The 24,315-nt window shown below is 35.7% G+C and overlaps 1 long non-coding RNA gene across 1 annotated transcript; it reads left to right on the forward strand.

Moving 5' to 3' along the window:
• Window positions 1-2,330: 2,330 nt before the first annotated feature.
• On the forward strand, window positions 2,331-22,302 carry LOC115494250 (uncharacterized). The gene is made up of 4 exons (XR_003959170.4): window positions 2,331-2,478; window positions 12,885-12,984; window positions 16,459-16,528; window positions 21,597-22,302. It is a non-coding gene; the product is annotated as an uncharacterized lncRNA (long non-coding RNA).
• The last annotated feature ends 2,013 nt before the right edge of the window (window positions 22,303-24,315 follow it).

Raw genomic sequence — 24,315 nt, forward strand, 5'->3', positions numbered from 1 at the left:
TTTTCCTACTGAGTTAAAAATGTCCAATTCCTAGAAACAATTATTTGAAAAACCAGCTCTTTCATCAACAGAATGCATACTATTGAAAAATTCACTACTAGTACTGATTTTTTGACTACTACAAACTATTCTTGAATTCCTCCATACTTTTACAGATAATCTGAATCCCAGGATATCTCTATCCACAAGGCTTATATGCCACCTCTATTTCCAGATTGCCCAAGTTTGCTGTAAATATAATCTCACATAAACAATATGCTTCTTCCCTCAACTTAAAGCAGAAAGGATATCTTATGCCTTTTCCTTCTTGCTTGTACTTGTATACTATTAGAGCAGATGGCAGAAACTTGCTTTAGCAGTTCATCTCTACAGTTTGGGTCCCTTTGGGCAGACATCCCTAAAATTTTACTTCGATCTATTGTGAAAAGCAAATTAAAAATATGAAAGTAACTCTCATTGAAACTCACAGATTTTGTGTGAAACTCCCTCTGCTGATTCTTATTCTTCTTTTGGACTGTAAACTTTAATCTGAATACCTGGAATGAATTTAGACATTCTCAGATAATAATAATAATTCATTCTTATTATATCTCTTTCTTTATTGGCATCTGTTGTACCACAGCCATCCTTGATCTGTTCATGAGGCAGAAGCAGAGACTTTATTTTCCAGAGTAATTTAAGTAAGTTTTTATTCCATCGGCCTGGTTTCAGTACTGCTCTATAAATCCCACTTGAACCTGTCTTTCTTAAACATGCATGTTCAGATCTTTATATAGCTCAACAAATTAGATCTCACCATGATCTTTTACCTTAACATTTATCATCTCACTTTGTGTGCTCAGTAGAAATATATTGATATTATTTAAAAATTCCTTTGTTCTCTTAAATACATGTCATTGGTCATTAGTGGTCTTTCTGTAACCTTATATTTTTCATATCTTTCTCCTCTTCTGTCTGACAAGTAACCCAAAATTTTATCCTCTATTCCATAGGTACATTATTTTCTACTTGTTCTAAACACTGAACCCAATGCTACTAATCTATTCCTGAAAATATTCACTTCACAGCGTAGTATTGGCAATTTTTTTATCTTTTAATCACATCTGGTTTTCTATAACATGTCAATTTCTGTGCTCACAATATTAATGAAAATATTAAGCAAGATCATTTCCAACATAAGTCATTTAGAAATATTTAACCCTTGCTTGAGAAGTCCAATTTTTACACCGTGCACTCTTCTCTGTCCTTTAGCCCAACTTCAGTTCTCTAAATTTCACCTTACTCAACATCTTCAGTTTAGTAATTTCCCCTGTGCCCATATAAAGTACTTTCTGAATTTCGGACAGGCATGCTTATGACAAGTCTCCACTTTTAAAATAAGTTGTCTTGAGAAAGAAAAATACAGTTGGATGAAATCTGTCCTTGGTGAAATTTGTATGTACTGCTCATTAAATATTGGTTTTCTTTTCTAATTCTTCTCCTACCTTTTTTTTAAATCTCACATTCTATTTCTGTCTGAATAATGTTCCTGAACTTGCTTAGAGGACCTCTTTTTTCCTTTTCAACATGCTTATTATTTTTGCATTCTACAGACTTGGTAGGTTTGTTTATTTAAAGTCACAAGACAGCCTCTGTGATTTCATGTGCAAGTTCTTTCTGTGTTTGAGTTCTGAGGAATTTGGTCTTGATCTTTGTATGTCTTGTTTTCATCTTGAACTGAGCTATTTTAATTTAACTGCATGTCAGTCCCACTCATATTCATATGAACTATACATTTGCTAAGGATATGTTCTGTCACATCGTCCAGGTTATTGACAAAAATACTGAGCAATTCTGGCTTCAGTTTCAGCCACCAGGGTAGTCCATGTGTTACTGGCCATTCACTGAATTTCAAATCATTGGTTACAACCCTCTAAGCTGTTCAGTCTAGTCAATTTTTAATTCATATTACAGGATTAGCCTTTTTCAAATGAACCAGATGTACAAAAATGGTACTAAAATGCTGCTAAAGACAAGGCAGATTACATTCACCCATTTTCATCATACACATGCCGTTCATTTCATCTCAAAAAGCAGCCCTGCTGATCAAACATGATATGGCCTTCATAAATGCATTTTCCCTGTCTCTGATTGCCTTCCTTGTTTGAAAATGTATTCTAATAGGATATGTTATTAATTTAAAGACTAAGATGAAGCTAACCTGCCTATTACTTCACAACTCTCTCTTCCCACCTTTTTAAAAAATGAGTAGAAGATTTCTTTTGCTGATAGTGAGCAAACTCACCCGGTGACCATGATTCTACAAGGAGAATGACAGGTTTTATTTTTGGGTAAAATCCACCTGGCCCCAGATATCTGCATATATATCTGACTTTTGTCGATAGTCTTGCTCAGCTGTCCGTCTCCTTCCAAAACTATGGTGGTATGCACCAAGGTCTGGGAACAAACTTATCCACACACAATGAGACATAACTTGTGGTGAGTACTTCAGCCATTTCTATATCATATTTCCACATTCACTTTTTCTTTTCTTTATATCTCTAAAGAGTTCTTATTAACTGCCTTAGTTTTCCTGTAAGACTACAAACAGTTTGATGACACAAAGAGATTCCGCATTAGCTTTTATCCTCCTTAGCCATGTAAACTTTACTGATGTCTACAGATAGTTCTCTTTTATAGCCTAGAGTTTGTTACAACTCCCACCCCACTTTAGTTATGGCCTAATTTTATTTGTTTCTCTAATGTCCATAAACTTTTTTTTTTGGGGTGTTGCCTACAATTCCATCTTTTCTGTGAATTAAAACTGATGAAATTATGTCTAAAATTATATTAACTCTAATTATTTTAGATAAAAATATCTTGGTTATTACATCCAGAAACTAGCTGTTATGTAATGGCTCTGTCACTATTAGTAACATTTTTCTATCTAATCTGACTCTTTTAAATGCTAATAACACAATACCCCAAAATTTCTCTTTTTTTAGTAGTCTTTCAGAAACCTATCTATACAAATGAATTATTTATTAAGGCAGTAGCCCTTTGTGGTATTTGTTTGTATTGTGGCTAATGCATTTTACTAGACTATAAAATCCTAAGAAGTGATATGGGTATATCTATGCATACAGAGATTATATATAGCATATATAAAAATGTGCATGTTTTCCTTCACCTAAAAAGATCTTCATCCTGGCACTTGAGCATAATAAACTAAAATTATTACTTTGCATTGCAATATTTTTTCCCTGATTTATGTTGTCTTACAATGAAAAGCAAATTAAAATTAAATTAGTTTTCTAATGTAACAAAGCAACCTGGTTGCAAATTATGCTTTTCAAGACCAGGTTTCTTTAGTCCCTGTTCTTTGTCCTTCTGTTGCTTTTGAAGGACACATTAGGAAGATATGTATGACTAGTGTGCGAAGTTTCAAAATGTAGGTTTTTTTTGGTACCTAGTACTGGGTTTCTTAGTATTTGTCAGTAACCTGTTAATTTAGTGCTGATTTAGAAAACTGTTGATGGGCAGCACACACAAATTTCTGGAAAGGGAGATCAGAAAAAATTAGTTGCTATATATTTCAAGATGTAAATATATTAATTCACCCTGTTTACACTGAATCACATTTTGAATAGACATCCTTGAACATAATTTTGTTTAAATATAAGCAGTATCTTATTACTTTGTTGGGCCCTGAAATATTTGTAGCTTCTAGCAATTATAAAACAGAATGAAAATAAAATTTATCTAATAATTATTAAATACAGCACAACAAAATAGTACTGAAAGCGAAGGATTCAATGTAGCTCTATATAATACTACAGTAGTTACTTAATCTATGCCGCTTTCGAAGACAGTAAAACTGAGTGGCAGAGATGAGTGATTCAGATGATTAAACTAAGTGCACTGATGAGACATGACTGAAGGAAATTTTTCAGTGATGCATATGGTATAAAATTAACTAGAACACAAATTCTGTGGGAAGGACTGCATTTGTTTATATGTATTTAATAATAAGATATATTTATTTTTAAAGTCTACATCTTCCTGAAACTACCAGAGATTAATAAAAAGAGATAAGGATGATTTGACTGACTACACTTCTGAGAATAATACCATTTGACTGAAAGCCAAAACTTGACTAAAACCAAAGAAGGGGTACTTGGGATGATAGATAAGAAGCTGAAGGTCCTGTGAGTGAAGGTGACAAAATTCCTTCAAATGCTTACCAAATCTGCACCACTTTATGACAGACAAGCTCTTGTTTTCAAAATTTGAAAATTTTGGTTGGTTTTCTTTTCTTTTAAGAGGCTGGACTAGTTCCTCCTATAAAGCTGAGCATTTGAATAGTAATGTTTCTCTCACAGAGACTTCTATGCATCCATAGAAGATGGAATTTGGAAACTGAGCCTCAGCCACGAATATGAAATAAAGATCAATTCACATGTTCAAGTGACAGATAAAAACCAGTATCAGAATTGCAAAATAGGCCTCCAGAGATAGATAAAATAGGAAATGAGGGAAAGGTAGCTCAGATTTGGTACAGGTAAAGTGTTGTGCTTAAGCTGCTGCTACACATTGCTGCTACTTTTAGTATGAATTTAAATTGGTTCTTTTCATTCATTCCCTTTTTCTACCTTGATCTCTTTTGATCTCAAAATGCTATTATGTGATCACTGGGATCTGCACTGCTGGATAAATTGGCCTTTCAGTTCCTCATTTGGAAAAAGCAGTTCAATATAGCTTCTCCATTCATTGAAAAAGAAAATCAGAAATATAAACCAGATTTTTTGTCTCAAATTTAAAATGTCACTTTCTGAATATATTCCTTGCATCAATACAAATGGGGGCAATGAAACTGCTTGAATGCTTTTGAATAGTCTAAATACACTTGCGGCAAAGCCCTCTCCCTTTCTTCCCCTCTTTTGGATCTTTCTAGTCATTATTTATTCTCTCCTGCTAAATCCTTTCTGCAGTTACATTCTGTTGGCAAGAGCAGTAGCCTGCAAGTGTCAGGCACATTTATCCTCCTTCTATATTTATCCACAGTCTTTGGTAGATTCTGTGAAAAAGATACCTAAATCAGACTGAAAGAAGTAAGGAGGGAAGATAGCAATTCAGATGGAAAAATAACCCCTAAAGTAAGGGGATATATTGTCAGGATCATAGAGAAAGCTGGTAAAATTTTGTAGAGGGATAAGAACATATAATCTGAGAACTCTTGGAACAAAGACAAGTTGAATTGCCTCCAGGTTCCTAAGTCAACCAGGATGTCTGAACAACAGATTGATAAGGACTTCTTATAGAAACTGTGTATCTCAGCTTAATTTTACCTAGCTATGCAGGTACCCAGTAAAAATAGAGTTAGAGGACAGACTGTCTTTATCTCAGCTGCTGACTGCCCACAGCCCAAGCTATGTACTCTGACAATGGCCTTCCTCAGCAAGGATGAATTTGAAACTCAGAAAGGATAAGGTCATGATTTGCTAGGTTACTGCAGTTCCCTTTGCCTTTCCTTCAGTAGTAGAAGGAGATGTATGGATCATATTCGTGTTTCAGACAAATAGACATGCAATATGTATCCAACAGCATGATGAAGAGTGTGAAGGTGATTTCTTATGGCTTCAAATAAATTTTATATCTTAACATTTTATCTAAAAAATGTCTTTGTGATGAAAGAACGCAACATATTTTGTAGAGGCACAGTTATTCTGAAATAACTTTTTTATAAAAGCAGGTGCTTTTCAATATATGTATTCTTTTACCTGTACCCACAAACAGTAATTGAAATCATATAAGGTGAGAGCAATTCCATAAGAGGAACTAAAATTTTTTTTTTTTTTTTTTATAATATAGGAACCTAGGTAAAACATACAGTGAAATCTGTATATATTTTAAGTTTGGAAGACTTTAAAATAGCACAGAGGCTTTAGCTGAAGCACAATTATTTCTGATTACCAGGTCAATTCTAGACATTTCCATCATAAAGAATAAAATAAGTTAATTGCAGGGTAATCCTATTTGCATGAGTCATACAAACTTCAGACATACCTTTAAAGGAGGAGGTTTATATCTGCAAAAACAAATTGAGTCAGGGATTAAGCTGGGCCGTGAAGGTGAATTCCTTTTGCCATTCAAATACTCACTGAGGTCCAGACAGCATGTGCCAGCTTGCACTCCTGCAGCAGCCATTCCCAAGGAGCCACTTGCATTACCCCACACTGGAGTATGGAAGAGATTGAATGCTGGGATGCAGATAAAGTTTGCCAGAGGATGCACATTGAGAGTGTTCAGTTTACACATACAAATATACCCCTAGAGTTCCACATAAATCTCAGCTGAGATGCTCAGCTTTCCCTGGTTTTTCTAAATGTGATTTGGGAGATGTGACAAGAAGAAATGCTACAGTGAATACTTATCTTGTATTATTTTAGGTGGAAATCGAGTAAGAAAAATATTTATGATGCACTTAAGTGCTTTCAGAAGTAAGACAGGTGTGTGTTCTAGCAAACACAGAGAAAAGGCACAGAAGTGAATATTTTCTTGAAAAATTCAAAGGCTCATAATATTAAAGTGACACGTAATGTCCACAGAGAACATGGACACAGTACAAGGAACCAGAATGCATATTTTTTCTGGGGTTGGAATTCAGGTGGAGAATTGGTTTCATTCTTTGGTGACAAACCACTGCAAGCAGCAGTTAGGGGAAAACCATTTTTTAGCTTGGAGATCAAGTGTAATTTAGCCAGGATTCTGTATTGCTCCAGTGATATAATGTATAGACATCCATAACTAAAGTTGAATCAGTAAGGAACAACAAAACGATTTATTTACTGAAGTCTTTATGAAAGAAGTTGAATTTTAAATGCATAGTATCTACAGAGACCACACACACACACTCAATACTTCAAATTGCTCATTCTTTTTCCTAGAACAGCCTATGAATTAAGCTTTTACATGTTCTATTCTAGCATTTAAAAAATAATATTTCTTCCTGAAAGAAATAACTGCTGTACTTTTTAACTCTTAGATGATTAGGTTGACCCACCTTGGGTGGAGGTGCTTTGTATATTTTGTTGCACAATCATACCACTTAATCAGCTGCTGGAGAGTTCCATATGGCACCTGCTCTGCTTGTTTCCTTTGGGATCAAGGTGAATATTTTTATTTTAGTCTTTCAACACTATGGTATATGATCCCAAAGAAATATTTTTAACACAACTGCAGCATTCTGTTCATAAGAAGAGAAGAATAGTAGGGGAAAAGGGAGGGAGGGAGGGAGGGAGGGAGGAAAAGAGATAAAAAAGAATTAGTTAAAGAGGAAGAAAGGAGAGAGGAAGAGAGGGAGAAAGAATGAAATTTTTAAAAAGAGAGAAAGAGAGGGAAAGACAAAAAAGGAAAAAGAAAAGGAAAAGGAAAAGGAAAAAAGGAAAAGGAAAAGGAAAAAAGAAAAAAGAGAAAAAGAATATGAAAACAAACATGAAAAGGAAAGGGAAAAGGAAAAGGAAAGAAATTACAAGAGTGAGGCAGAGAGATCCCAAATTTGCTGTGATCAAGAGACCAGAATTTCACAGGATCTGCTGCCTCTTGTGGGTCTTTTGTCTATCCAGAAGGAAATGGTAATTGGCAGATAGAATGAGCAACTGACAGACATGGTCTCATCTGTTAATCTACCCAAATATGTGTCATAACAGAGTGGAGAGAGGTACGAAATAGCAAGAGGATGAGGAATCTAAATTTAGACTTACTGTAATTTTAGACCAAAGATGGCTACTGCCTGAAGCAAAGACCTAATTACTAAGTGCCAGATGTTGCAATTCAGAAACACATCTGTAGCATAGGGAAATAAGTAGGAAATCCTCTCAAAGATAAAAATGCCAGATGATAAGGCATTTTAAAACTTAATTAATTTTATAACATATGGCAATGCTTTCAGAAACATTGAGTGTGTTTTGAACAACTTAAGTAGAGGGTGTTGACCAAAAGTAAGTTTGTTTTCAGAAGCAACTGTTTACCACATATATTTAAAGTAAACAGGATTTGTTTATTCAAAATAAAAAGATTGGAGAGGTTGGCTTTTTAATTAAATAAAACATTAACAGGATCCATCTGCTTATTTGCTGTGCATTGACAAACCTAGGAGTGTTGAATAAAAAAAGGGACATCTATCTGATACACATCAGGCAGTCATCCAATGACATCGCTGCTAGTCAAGTAAACCCACAAGCTTCAATTGCCTTCTGTTACACCTAGAATTCTCACTGGAATGTTGTACACTTTGAACTATTTTCAATTATATTATGGACGGGGGAATTGTTCTGTTAGTTCATGTCTGAATAACTAAATCAAATGTACCATGAAGCCATAGTACACAGGCAAGTTTTTGCCCCTATGCATTGCTGTTTACATTCTGTTGATGTGACTGCACATCTTTATCAGATTTGTAAAATATATCACTATTTTATCTTAATATTTCACTGCGCTGCATTGAATTAATTTTTATAAGCAATATATGGTTTAGACTAAGCGGATGATCTTTTTTAAAGGTTCTTTTCCTCCAGTGGTCCAACTTCATCAGTAGTCAGATCATTTCATACATAGTGGTCATTTATATTATTTGCTAGGGCCAGAAGTGGGATTTATCTTAACCCATTACAATCAATTTTGAGAGATTCTGTATATCACATTTACATTATTGAAGATACAGGGAGAAGAGGGTGAAAGAGAGATGATATGCAGAAACTGACTTAATATTTGAAACAGGTGAACTGAATAATAAACACAAACCCTATCACTGTCAACCCCAACTTCTGTTGTTTTTCTGATTTTCACACTACAGGTATGTATCAGGAACACACAGACACAAGTATTTCTGGTCCTCCTTAAACTTGAATTAACCAAACCCTTCAATAATCCTTCAGCTGGGACAAATGGTGCTGACTAATCTCGTGGCCAACCAGATAACCTGGGCTGCATCAAGAGAAGCATGGTCAGCAGGTCAAGGAAAGTGATTGTCCCCCTCTATTCTGTTCACATGAGATCCACACTTGAAGTACTGAATCCAGGTCTGGAGTTTACAGTACATGAAAGGCATGGAGCTGTTGGAACAGGTCCAGAGAAGAGATGATCAGAGTGCTGGAACTCATTTCCTATGGAGAAAGTATGACTAGAGAAGAGAAAGTCCTAGGGAAACATTATTTTGGGCTTTCAGAATAAAAAGAGGCTTACAAGAAAGATGGAGGAAAATATTTTACCAAGACCTGTAGTGATAGAACAAGGAAACATGTTTAAACTGAAAGTCAGTAGGTTTAGACAGGCCATAAGGGGAAAAATTATCTTGAGTATTGTGAGACACTAGAAGAGCTTGTCCAGAGAAGTTGTGAATGCCTCATCCCGGAAGTGTCTAAGGTTAGTCGTGTGGGGCTTTGAGCAGCCTGGTCTAATGGATGATGTCCTTGCCCATGGGCAGAGCTAGATGATCTTTAAAGACCCCTAGACCCCTTTAACCCAAATGTTTTTTGAGTCTATGAATATCTTCTAGATGTATAGCAAACTAGAGCTATTTTCACCAAAATAGTTCTCTCATTCTAAAAGGTCTTGCTGTATTCTAGCTAGAAGTGGTGGGAGACTGAAGGATATATAGGTGATTGCAGTGTTACAGCAAAAGGTGACAGCAGTATATAAAATACCTGCTCTTTTATGGGGTAGTGGTGTCTCTTAAAATGAGGGATAGCTTGGCAGAACTCCATTATCGACATTGAAGACTATAGTGAGGCCAGAGCCAGCACATTGTACTAGCTTCTGTTAGATGTGGGAGTGGAGATTTGAGTGGTAGTCTATCTCCAAGACCTAGCATCTGAATGGATGGGAAGGAAAATAATACTACATGGAGTTAAGATTATTTGTGTGTAGAAATAAACTAAAAATGTGAAAGAACTCAGAAAGCTGCATGTCTTGGAAATATTTTGCCCATTGCACATGACTTTGTTTCAAAATCATGTATAATTCTGGATAGTAATATCTCCTTTAATACTCTTAGATTCCTTTTTTCAAATCCATTTTTTTCAGCTGTTGCTGATTCCTCAGTATATACATAATCAGTATCTATTAAACAGTGTTTCACAATGTCTAAAATTTTTCATCATCTCTTTTGATATATTTGTGCACACTGGTTAGGAAGCACCATAACACTTTCTCCTTCCCATGGTGTGCTCAGGTTTATAGTACAGTGCACTGGATATTTGATGGCTATTAAATTTTAGTATAGTAAAATCAATGTTGCATACTTTTATCAAATAGACAATAAAATTAATTCAGATCATGAGCCTTAAGAAAATTCCATCTTCTGGAAAATTAAGGATATTTTCCCTGTGCATTTAATAAAAAATCCTCAAACCCATACTTCTGCTCTTACTTTCAGTTCATCACACCTTCAAAGCTTTTCCGGTTAAAAGAAAAATGAGGTCCCTCTGTTTCCAATGTGCACATTTTCTTTCAAGAAAGTCTATGTACTACTGCTTTAAAATTAAGTCTCACCTTGTGGCAAACAGAAACCAATGAGGCAATCAGACTCCAGTAATTGCAGTTGAATAGCTTTGAACAACTTTTTATTAGGAACAAGAAAACAGTAATTATAGAGCTGAAAATGTACTTATGGAAACCACAGAAAGCACAGGGGTCTTTGACATAAAATCTCAGAGTCCTTCTGTTTTTCCTTTGCCTAAAAGAAGTGACTTACAGTATAAATAAAATTGATTGATTTGGGGGAGGATTTGGGAGCATGAGTTCCACTGACAATCAATGGGATTTATCCTAAGTCTCTTATTTATTTCTGGGAATCTCAGCTTTGAGGAAGATCTATTGTTAAACATACTGGGACTTTCTGTGGGTTTGTTTTGTCTTTTTTTTTCTCACTGTGTATATCAGAGACGTGATTTCATTATTAATCAATGGTTTACTCCCTACATGCTATACTCCCATGGGTATTTTCATTGACTGTGAAATAAGTGTCTTAAACAACATGTTCTGTTTACAGCTCCAGAGCTACTGTAGAAACAACTCTTCAAATATAAACATATTACTTGTTACCAGCATCTGTTACAATTCTGTAGCAGACAATAATGGAACAAAAATAAAAATGAATGTATTAACTCAACCTAAAAAATGATAAAGAGAAACCAAGCTTGACTGTATGCTAACAGGTGATGCTGAAGAAATACAGCTTGGCCATTTGGATTTTCTAAAAATAGTGAAATTTATTTATAGGTGTTGCTTTTAATACAGGAATAATGCTCTCTAAGCCTTATGGCAAGCCTTTAGACATTAGGGGTGCCTTTGGGAAGGAAATATCACTGAGTACAAATTATTAGGCTGTCACAGGGTATAGGGAAAAAATCTGGTCATTATGTCCTGGGACTAGAGTAATCACTATGGAAGCCAAATAGATGGTCTGGGGAAGGGAATAGCTGTCACGTTATGTGCAGCTCTTTGAGTGACATGTTTTGAACAGATAGGAATGGGTGACAGCATTGAAATTTTCCTGAAATTGGCTGTCTCCCTTATTTAATTTATCATAATTAGTTTTCATCCTTTCTTTTCTATTCTCCACTCTTTCTAATAATCTCTCAATTTCTTATTTATTCCCCCCACCTTTCTTTATTTAAGAACTTCCCCTGGGTTGGCTTCCAGTACAAGACTTGTTTCAGTAAGAAGAATTCTTCAGATAAAAGAAAAGTCTGCTTAAAAATCCTTCTAATGGAAACATGGCTGCTACCAGTAAAATAAATGTCTTTAGTTACTGGTAATAGTTCAAAACTATTAGAGAGCATCCAAAGGAGGGCAGAAAAGATGAGGAAGGACATTGAGGAGAAGCTGTATGAGGAGTGATTGAAGTCACTTGGTCTGCTCAGTGTGGAGATTAAGGGGAGACCTCACTGCAGTTACAGCTTCTTGTGAGGGGAAGAGGAAGGGCAGACCCTGATCTTTACTCTATGGTGATCAGTGACAGGACCCAAGGGAATGGCCTACAGTTGTGCCAGGGGAGGTTTAGGTTGGCAATTAGAAAAATACATTGATTCTGGCAATTGTCGCAGGAAGAATTACTCAGATTTGCTTTATTCTGAAAAGAACCTGAAATTACACAAATGTTAGAAGCAAGAAAATTATGTAGTCTAGATGCTTTATACAAAAACAGAAGGAAATTGAAACATATTCCTGTGGCCAGGGATATCTTTTTACAGCCGATAACTAATGTTTCACTCTGTCTGTACTCAGGCTACAGAGGGAAACAGAGTGCGAGGAAGAGTCCAGATGGAGAACTGAAATGGTAGTTTTAACTTTGCTCTTCTGCCTTTTCTCTCAGTTCTTTCTTTCTGACTTTATTTTAAAGGATACAGGTTTAGATTTCAAACATAACCATGTCAGAATTTCCAGCCCATCTGAACCAACCTTGTTTCCTCAAAAAGGACAAGTGATGCATCCAGCTTTACTGATCTGAGGTTTTTTTGGGGTTTCTTCATTTATTTGTTTGTATGGAGGGTTGGGGGTTTGGGAGTGGGGATTGGTTGGATTGTTTTTCTTTTTTTTAGTCAAATATTTCATTTACAATAAATATGCATATAGTCCCATTCCTCCAAAACCAAAAAGAAAAGGAAAGAAACTGTTGTGGTGGTTTTTCAGGGCAACTGTGCTTTCCATTTACTCTAAATTAAGTGCTTTTTCCAGTGTTATACCCTGTACTTCTCTCTTTGCACTCAGAGATCTGGTTCTTTAGAAATGCTCTTAGCAACCTGTCCCCAGATTAATGTCTCCAACTTCTGTGTTTTCAGTCAGTATGCCTATGTCTTTAACAAACTTCTCTGTGTTCTGGGTTTTGATCTCTGTCATTACAGAAAAAGATTTTGTAATTTCATTTCTCCTGAATGAAAGCTGTGACCAACATATACATTCTCAGAAGAATCAGCCATTACTACCAACAACCACCATCTGGAGGTAACCACAGTTACTAAAATTTTGTCTATAAAATTTTGCTAAACAGATGTCCTACTCATCTCTTACTTAGGTTTAGTAACTCCCCTTTATTTTCTTTAGGGGAGGCCCCTTCATAATACAGGTCGGCTGATGTGGTTTTAATCTTAAATAGTGTCTTTATACCTTCATGCAAATAAATTACTAATGCAAGAGAAAGATTTTACTAAATAGAGAAGGAATCTCAGCTTCTTGTGTAAAGTCATGAAGAGGGTTTCATAGCTTGCAAAGTAGAACCTTGAACTATTTAAAGCTTTTTTATAAATATGATTACTTTTCTTTTTGTTTTAGTGTTTGGTTTTTGTTTTGTTCTTCTCCTTAATCTTCAACATAACAGCTGTTCTATACATACTTTCCAGCACCAGCTTAAGTATCTGATACCCAGAGTTCATATTAACCAGAATAAAATAAGGATTTCTGGAAAAGGGAAAAGCAAAATTAACAACAACAGCAACAACAACAACAAAAAAAAATAGCCTAACAACAACCAACCAAACAAAAAGGCACATCAAAAGAGGATAAAAAGAAAAACATTAAGAAAAACAAGAGAAAAAAAAGACAAATGTATGGATGAGTCATGCAGGTCTAGGAATTTAAAATTTTCCCTGCTTGCAGAATCACTCATTTTTGGAAGCACTAGGCTGATATGTGAAATTGCACATTTTCAAGGTGAGAACACTTAAGGTAAAAAATAAGGGTAGAGGGAGAGTGAGCAGAATTCATACTAGACAGACGTGTGAACTCTTAGTAGAGACAAAGGTTCTTCTCAGAGACATTACAGCTGAGGGTTAATAAAGTTGTTAAGGACACAGAAAATGAGAGCATAGTTTAAGTTCAGTGCACATTAAATATTAAGATCTCAGACAACAGTTTTTTTGAAAAAGCCTTTTTACAGTTTCTGTGCAGTGCCAGCAGCCCCACATATTTTTGACTTTTTTTAAAATATGAGTTTGAGTCTGTAGCATATGAAGAAAATAGTATAAATAATATTACAAACCATGAAGTAGGGGATCAATACATTTTAACATAGACTTTCTTATTTAATTTCTAGCAAATATCTCTCTTCTCATTGTTGACAGCTTCATTAAGGCTGGCTTGACTGAAAGTCGAGCACCCAAAATTGCCAGTTCTGCATAGTACCTTGCAGCACAGAATGTAAAATAGAACTGGCAGGTCAAGCCAGGAGAAATCACAGGAATGGGTGATAGGGGGCATTTCTTAGAAATGGTTGTCTTTCACCAACTTATTTTGAGGTTGAAATTATATCTTGAATTATAAAAGCTTAGCCTATAATGGAAAAACAAATGTATGAAAAATTATTGCCTGCTGCACACACTCCTCTCAGCAACCTTAGTCCTTTTGTTAAGAGTCACCATTTCAATTTAATATCTTCTCTGAGGAAAATGATGCAATATCAAAACAACTTTCACACAATAAAAGACACTGGAAATTAAATTGACAGTAATGAAAATAGTGGTGCCTCCATTTGCTGAAATAAAGTGAACGCTACTTTTTAGTGATGTACTAATTTCCTTAAGTAATCTGATTTTTTTTCTCATCCCTATGTGCAGAAGAGCAGCTCCTAAGATTAAACTGCTGGTGGCATTTGGAGTGCTTTGTACTGGGAACTTGATAAAAATGCTCAGTTTAAAATGTTTTTATGGGTTCTAAAATGCCAACCTATTAATATTGTATAAGGCAGTGGGGCTATTGACTGTGGTCCAGCCTAGTTTCTGCTGCCACATTTTATTTTTGTGCAATACAACTGTACAATGCAGGACATTGCTGGTAGCAAGCCAGGTTACTCCCATAGTAGTGTATACCCATGTATCACTGATGAATAGATCTTGGGATTAATAGGAAGATAAAGACTTCAGGATTCACTGATAGCTCAGACACACCAAGATTAAGTATAAAGGGTTTTGGAAGTCAGTAATTTTAAAACATGAGTGGCAATGCCTACTCTGGGCTGCGAAATGAAAGCTGGGAGGAAAAGGGAAAGGGAAAAAGAGCATACTCACTGAAAACTGCAGTGTTTTGGAGTTTCTTCTATGGACAGCAGTGGGAGTGATCAAGTTTGAAGAGCCACATGTCTCTGTTCCCAGTAAAACCAGATATGCTATTAAGGCTCTTCTGCCTGTGGAGACACTGCAAAGGTAGCACTTGCATCAATGTTATCTCCTCTGACTATGGGCTGAAAAGCAAACCTACTCATGCAGATGCAACCAGGTCAGTCTGCTGGATGCAGGCTCATACAGCTCCTTGGCAGACTAGTCATGCTAAAAAAAATCACATACTTCTTAGAAGATCCAAGGAGAAGATCTTGTCTGTTCAGTTTAGATACAATAATTTTGATGGCCAGGATCTCTTCCTTGAGATTACCAAACACACTCACCTGCCTCACTGTGCTGTAGAGGGAACATGGGCACCCACCTCAGATCCCAAACACAGTTTAATCAGAAGCAATTCTCATGGAAAAACATCACTCTTCCTGTAGCTGAGAAATTGCTTTGTTTAAAATCCTGTCATAAAGTGCCTGACAGAAAGTATCTTGGGGGGGTTTTGATTTCACAGAGTGAAAAGTTAAGTGAGGTCTTTCCCTGTAAATGGTTGTTGTCCTTCACCCCGCTTCCCTGCAGACAGACCTTTGCACTCTGAAAAGCTCAAATGAAATAAGTATAGTTCAAAAAGACCACAGGGCTTTACAACTTGTATGAAATAAGAGATAATTATGGAAAAGACACTAAAAGTGCATTACAGATACCAGGAGGCAATAAGAGGCAAGGGACAAGTTTACAAACAATCCTGCCCTTATGTAGGCCAGCAGCGTGCACAGCTTGACAGTTCAATATATAGCGTGTAAACTATATACAATTTTATAGTTCTAAAATATTGTATTGAATCAGTACTTCAATAAATCGCACTAATCATTGCTCTGCATCAAACACTACAATCATGAAAGCATCAAGCTGCCTTACTCCTTTTGAGCTCCCTGGCATTTTCTGAGTTCTAGGGCAAGCAAATTATCTCACTGTAATAATTGTCAGATCCCAATCCTTATTCTTGTTCCACAGAAACAGATCCACAGAGCCCCACAGCATTACAGTGAAGATTCAGTGAGAGATTCGGAAATACATCTACAAAGCCAGGTCTATACCCTGTTTATCTTGGGTTCCATTTAAAGAGAGCAGAGTTGAGTGTGTGTGTGGAAAAAGTGGGGGTAAGGTCTCTCACTGGGAATAGCAACCACTGGTATATAATAAACCAACAAATTATACTAATAATTTAGAAAAGGCATCACTTCTAGTTGTGTTGAAACTACCTATCACTGTCAAATACATAAAGCAAAATTACTTAGCATTCACATATAGTGAAAAATAATACTGTAAAAGTCTGACATGTTGATATAGATTGTCAGTTCTGTCTCTCTTGCTACAGAAAAGAAGAAATAACTGAAGCCTATGATGGACAAGAATGAGACCAGAAAGGAAATAAAAAGCTGAAGATGGTGAGTTAGAAAGGCCATCAAACCACACAATTCTTTGTTTGGTGCCATGCTTTTGTGCTACAGTCACTTCTTCCAGTACCAATTTTTTATGCCCATGTCTGGCAGCTTTCTGGAATAACCTCACCCTACTTCTGTACTCTGACAATGATTTATGTTGCATTGAGTGGGGCAGACACACTCCTTTAGACCAGGACTTCAGAGCGATATCCTGTCTGGAAAGGCAAAAGCCCTGGCATGCCAATTTGTAGTTGCACTCAATTCTGCCAGAGTTTGTAAGTAAACAAAACAGAAAAGAGAAGTTTCTATATAGCCTAAAACTAGACTTCTTACAGCTGATGGCTTCATCTAACTTTTGGTCCTGAGAAGTGGAGGCCTGAAGAGAAATCCATATATCATGGGTTATGTATCAGGTATTGCAGAAGTTACCAGCAGTATCAGGGTTGATGAATGACCAAGAAAAATTTTCCTGTTGCTGAGGACCTAATATTTGGAGTGCATTGAAGGAAATTATCATGAAAGCTGCTGAAAAGCTTCAAATTATAAACTTTCTGATAACTGTAATTGTATTTCATTCAAGATTTGTATGGATCTCTTTATATTCCTTGGGTGCTTCAGCAAGCACAATTATCTCAAATATCTCAGTCACAATTTAATTCAAAATGCAAATAAATTATCCTACAACTTCAGAGAAGAAACCTCATTATTCAAATAAAATCATTACTAGATAATCAGTGTAATCTTGCAGAGATGATGTACAAAATCAAAGTGTGCATTTTTTAGACTGTTCTCTAATAAATCAGTATAAATTAGGCAGCTGATTTAAAGGGAAACAGGATTCCACCAAGTATCATTATTCCAATAAAATATGAGTTCAAGTTATGATGAAAAACATGCATTAACTTTAAATCTATGCAAAATCTGATAATTCTCATTCTATAAAAAAAAAGTAAATAAAAATATCCAGTGCTGCTAAATGCTCACATTTGGGTTGAAGGGCCATAAAATTGCTAAGAGGACTGGAGCATCTGACCTACAAGGACAGGCTAAGAAAGTTGGGGCTGTCCAGCCTGGAAAAGAGAAGATTGCATCATAACAATATTTCAGCATCAGAAGGAGTCTACAGGGAAGTCAGAGAGGGATTCTTTGTCAGGAACTGTAGTGACAGAACAAGGAATAATGGGTACAAACTGAAAGGGTGGAAATTTAGGTTTTATATTAGGAAGAAACTTTATTGTTTGATTAGTGAAACACTGGAGCAGGTTGCCCAGGGAGGCTGTAAATGCCTCCTCCCTGACAATGTTTAAAGCCAGGCTGGATAAGACTTTGAGCATCCTGGTCTAGTGGGAGGTGTCCCTGCACAGGGCAGTGGGGCTTAGGACTAAATGATCTTTAAGGTCCTTTCCAGCCCTCAACATTCTATGATTTTATGAATTGGCAATAATAATTTTATTCAAATAATATAAAAATAGTAAAGATCCAGAGGATTTTCTTATTTCTGTATCTCATTAAAATATAGGTGGTCTCTACTTCAAGATGAAGCTCTAGTAACTCACAGTGCATTCTCTGCTCGTGTAAAGTCATGTGTTGTGCAACTTTTCTCTTTATTTCTCAATTTGAGATAATACCTTAGTGTTGTGTTATATCAGTGCTCCGAGGTGTAAATATTGGAAGAGAACAGATGTATTTTGCAAGATGTCCAATTAGTAATTTCTTTGTTCTCTGTAATATTTGTCAGAGCCATATGTACCCAGGTAAATACAGTGTAAGTTTGTGTACAAATGCCCCTACCCATGTGTGGACATTTAACTTTTCTGCCCCAAGCATACAATCAAAGACAAATACGTTAATATATGTTCAAGAAGAAACAGATGCTTTTATCCACCAACTTCTTTATTCTTCGCTTATGTGACTTATGGCATCACAGAAAACCATAATTCTAATCTTCAAATGCTCCTCCAAAATTTGGAGTGTTACTGAATTCAAAAGGGACAGTAAGTCAAATGGATCACACTAGATTGTTCTATGGTGCTAATTTTCACATTTTATTGCTGCTGGGTAGATTGGTTATAGGACTGCATTGGTTACTATGTTATGTGTTTCTAAATTCATCTTGTCACCTAAATTATTCTATCTATATCTATATATCTATATCTATATCTATATCTATATCTATATCTATATCTATATCTATATCTATATCTATATCTATATCTATATCTATATCTATCTATATCTATATCTATAGAGCTTTCTCAGTGGAAGGTCTTTAGGGTTGTGGAACACTTCCAGTTTGCCAAAAGTTCAAAAAGGGACCCTAGATTACTTTCGCTGAGCTTCTTACTGACTTACATACTAATTGCATATATTATTGTATTACTAATACTAAATAGTAAAAATATGTATTTTATTTTAACCTAAGCTATAGTGACTATAGTGATAAATTTTCATCAGTGAGCTCTAAAACGCAGTTTATCTTGTATACACTGTCCACATTATTTCACAATTGCAGCCAGATGGCTATTACGAATGTCTCTTTGTATTCTGTCTCCTACAAAACAGAGAAATCAACCAAAGCATAGTAGCACAGGCTACTATAGAGTGGCTGATTCCAATGAATGAGATGCCCTCATCTTTCTCTAAAGGTCTCCAGATGGAATGGAGCCAAAAGGGAAGCACTGATCTGTTGGCTTCTGATGGAGAGAAAAAAAGGAAAATGAGTTAATGAGCAGGCATTGGACATATTCAATTTATAAATGTTCTTTTATGATGAGTGGGTTGTTTCTGTTCAGAATAAGCAATCTTACAGTGTCAAGGAAGATATAACGGTTTTACGAAGGTATAAATTTTGGGCAGTCAACTTTGCGTATTGAATCTGCCCTCTGTTAAATCAGCCACTTGCCACATTGGGCTCCAAATGTTTAGAAAAACAACTAAGTGAGAGAGAGAGGTGAAAAACCCTGTGTACGTGTTGCACTCTTGTTCACAGTACAAAAATCACAGTGGATCTACTTTTTAGCAAAGGTGTGGGATGGTGGGAGGGCTTGTGAGGACTGTGTGATGGGCCCACAAGGCAGCTAAAGCTGCAGAGCAGCTCTGCTCTTTCTGCACCCCGGGGTAAACACAAACCCCACAGGACCTGACGGTCCTTAATTAGAAAGAAGGTGTTACTGGAGAAGATGGCAAACAGCCCGGTGCCCTAACAGTTGTCATATCAAAGAGCTAGAGAGGAGAACGGTAAATAGTTACCTAAACCATGGAGAAGAATTTGTCATGCACTTACCCTCTTTCCTGCTTTCAGTAAAGGATTTTTCTTCAAGATAAAGATATCTTTGTGATTAAGGAAAGAAAATTATTTCGCTAAGCATCGAGCAGCTCAGGTTTATTCTTGCATACTTGAGGATCAGGCCTGGAGCTAGCTCTTCTTAATGATCCCAAAAATTTAAACTCTGACTTAATGACCATCAACAGAGGCCTTCCACTACAACAGCTATGCAAAACCTTGGAGGTGAGGGTCAGGGTTTGCATTTTGCTTATTCAATTCAACCAAATTAGCCAGTAAATTAAGAAAATAAACTCTTTACTCACAGTTTGTTTCCTTCAAGTCCAAGCACATCCACAGTGGCACTGTAAGAAATTTGCCTAAACTTGCCACCATGGCTGCTTAACACAGGAGGATTTTAGAAAAATAAACACATCCATTTTCCAGCTGTTTTATGGTTCCTTAACAGCAAGACTTAGAAAACAGCCAATAATTTTCATACAACTATAATCTGCAAAAATAGCACAATTGAAGAGAGGATTTTTTACCATTCCATACTGTAAGGCTGAATATGTAATGCACAGGCACATCACAATTCAAAGAGTAATTCTGCTTGCAGGTGTTGTACTCTTTCATGAAGGCTTACAGACTTAAGTTGTCTCTCAAGAGACAAGGGCTCACAGTATAGGACTGTTGCAAGGTTTTTCCAAAAATAAATAACCAATAGAGAGCTATCCTACTGAGTGAGAATATTGCAAGGAAACAGCACACTATGGAAAACTACACCACAATTTTCCTAATAAAGCAACAACAAAAAGAAAGTTTGTTAAAGCTGCAAGATATGCAGCAAGACTGTCATCAGAGCAGGAACTGGTAAGTGAAACTGAAAAATATTAAATTGCCTTTATTCAGATATGGAGTTACAGGGTCTGAACCACTTTCTTTGCATACCCTCTGAAGGCATTAGGAGTGACACACAGAATGCAAGATCAGGAGCCTGCAGCAAAACCAGGGCTTAGCGCAGCCGTTCAGGGAATTTGTGTTCTCTCTGCTAAGATAAATTAGAATAACAAATATTGGGAGAGACTAGACAGGGAGTTCACCTTGCTAAGTGGTTACCATTTGTGCTCCAAGTAGAAACATAAAGTAACAAAATTATGCCTGATTTACAAACAGGCAATTCTTTACTCTACTTGGAAGAAATAAGGATTGATTCCTGCCTTCATGTGCACCTTTAAGTCTGTTCTCACTTAAGACTTAGACTTTTTAAGCTGAAGCTTTCCTTGTTTAATTTATTATTTATATTACTGTTAGCATTAATATTTCATAGCCATTAGCCATTTGTGAGATGAAAGAGAAGCCCAACTTTTATAGTCAAAGAATCAAATATATAAAATTGTTTTTTCAAACTAAGAAATGGTTACATTAAAAAAATACAGGAGAAGTTTTCTGCATATAAACTTCATTTATAATTCAAAACCTAAGATAATGAGTCTCAAAGGTCAAGTCTTCCAAGTGATCTGGCTGACCTTGGAATCAGCCTGTGAGACTCTCTCAGGGTTCTTAAGCAGTGTCCCCTGAGGCTTAGTGATATTAGATCTTTTAAATCTGGCAGCTTTCATCTTTCTCATTTCTTTCATGAATCATAGAAACACTCAAGATACCAAATGGCAAGATATACTGGATATTTACAGAGCTTCCTTTGCCCATGAGGTAAAACCATAGAAGATCTCACAAAAATACCAATATGCAGCAGGCACTTATTCAAATTAATAATATTTTTTTTTTTTTTTTTTTTTTTGGTCACAGCAAGAAGGAGACCACAGGAAATAGAACTTTGTAATGCAACTTTCTGAGCATCAAGACAATTTCAGAATAAGCAATGTAGCCACTGAGCCATAGTAGAGGACATCAGAGCAGAAAATGGCTGGTGTAGATCCTCAGTGTGGAGTTAGCAGGTCCAGAGAAGACTGCAGCAGCTGGCAGGAGGCAGAGGGCCAGCTGAGACAGCATTCCAGATGACAAAATGTCTCATTATGGTTCTGTACAGACATGCTTAGTTGAACCGATAGTCTGTACCAAAACAGATAAGTTTCTGTTTGCTTTAAATCTTATTATTGATCTAGGACTCCAGATTCCCCCTTACTGTTTTATTGAGACTATCTTTCAACATTGTAATTTCTAAATCTAGCTACTAAATAAAGTGATACAATAAGAATAATTTTGAACAATAGAACAATGGATATGTATTATTTCCACACAATATCTCAGAAATTAATCCTGGTTTTCAATTAAATATCTACTAAAATTTTCTTAGAACACTATGTAAGAGCAGCTAATAAGAAAAGCAGTGTAATCTGTAAATATGCATGTTCCAGACAACCAAATATGACATAATGTTTACAGGTTTAGGCATTGCCTTTATTAAAAAATTAAAAATAAAAACCTTTCAAAAATGTGAGTATGAGAATGGATTATTTATTTCTCCTAATGTATGACAAGGAGATTAGTCATGAATGTTGTGTGCTGTGTTTCAAAGACTTGAGTTCAACTTCTCAGGGCAATATCTGGTTTTATTTATTAATTGTAAAATGTTCAGCTTTCACTGGGCTTCCATTGGGCTCTGTTTTTATGAAACAGAGGCTTTCCTGAAAAACCTTACTTTGAATTAGGAGTAACAACCCATTTGCTTCACTGATCCAATTTATTCCCTGGGACATTTCTAACTTTGCCCGCCATTCCCAGTTAGCCTATTTTTCTATGGAGATGTTTAGCTCTAACTCAAGGTATTCTACAGAAGTGTGTAGGATTCACCTGACCTGGTGTAGACATCTATGTCTTTTTTAACCAGTCCCTAACTGTTAAGGAAAAATGGTTAATTATAGGATATAATTCATTCTTTCTAATATAGATGCCCCAAATAATGGGTCAAACTTCTTTTTCCAAATTACCTTTTTCATTAACAACTGACAAGAAAGAAAGTAGAAGATGGCTGGTTCAGTGGACAAATCTACAGTCTGAACCACCTGCTCAGATGTGTAGATTTCTTACAAATACAAGTTTTTTAAAGCAAAGTATTTTAAATTGCCTTTTGAGGCATGTTTTTGTTAATTGTTTCCATATGATGGATGACTTTTTCATGATGTACCAACAGCTGTTTTGGTGGGATCATTGGATTAGGAGTTTGACCAGCTCTGCAGCATCATACTTCCTATGTGTTGGAAAGTTCCCATTGGAAGCTGTGTACCATTAACCTCACTTTGCAAACTCATGAGCTTACTGAGGGACAGATCTGTGGTTACTAGGGAGAAGTGTACATTTTAAGATGCATTTTAAGTTAGGGAACACAGAATGCTGGAGGCTTAAATCTTTACCCATCCCCAGGGATAAATAATGAAGTATATCAATGTATTAAATTACAAAGTATATGTAGAATTTTACAGCTTAAGTATTCAGGTGATCAATATAGTCTAAAGGCCCGAACACAGGAATTAATATGTACTAAATTTATCTCAGCAATTATTTAGAATTGAAGTAATGCAAAAAATACCTCAGCATTTGGATTATTATTTCATCTTCAAAAAAGTGCTGTTATTTTTTTTTTCACTTTTTTTCCAACCAGTTCTGAAGCAGAAAATAATCTGAAAAAAATATTAAATAAAATGAAAAGAGGAGATAATAAAAATTGCCTCTGCAAAGAAATATCTGATTGAACATCCTACATAAATAGGCATGGGTAGATCTAGATGAAAACTGAGAGCATGACAAATTTCATTCCTCTTGGTTTATCTTTTAAAGCCTTTTGTATTAAAGATATATTTATATTAATTTGAGATACCTTAATTGCAAATCATTATTTTTCTCACCTCTTAATCCTAAATTGCAAGAACACGATTTGCACCCAATTTTAAAGTTAAAAAATTAATGAGTTGATATTAAAAAACAATTGATGGGCTAGAAGCAATATTAGGGGTTTTGTTTCATTTACTTTATTTTGATTAATTTCTAAATCTTTCAACATCTTCAGATATGTTTACTTGCTACATTTCTGTGAGAGGAATAAATTGCAGCAGTAACATTTTTCTGATGGTATGTCAGCTGTCTCTTCCACTGAGCTGATGAGAAGACCTAATTTCTTTCTTCATAACATCTGATAATACTTGGAAAAGGAGCTATCCCCAGTCTTTAGATATGGATATAGTTCAGAAGACTGGACTACTGATATACCTTGACAGTTAATTGACTAGCAGCAAGGTAAATTAATGCATTTATAGGATAAAATATACTTTAAGCAGAAAGCTCAACTAAGACCAACTTTCACTTCAGATCACAGGTAAGCTTTACTTTTCAAGTTTATGTGAGATTTAATTACATATGGCAAAACTCTCAGATATTAAAAAGTCATCAGATATTTCCAAAAAAAATAAAATCTGCAAAGTTTACATTGAAAATATGACTCCTAGAAACTCCTAGAGTCATAAACCACTAGGATAGCTTATCAGTGAAAGTGATAAATTTTCTGTTACCT

Source organism: Taeniopygia guttata, chromosome 3, assembly GCF_048771995.1.
Source record: "Taeniopygia guttata chromosome 3, bTaeGut7.mat, whole genome shotgun sequence".
Classification (NCBI taxonomy): Eukaryota; Metazoa; Chordata; class Aves; order Passeriformes; family Estrildidae; genus Taeniopygia; species Taeniopygia guttata.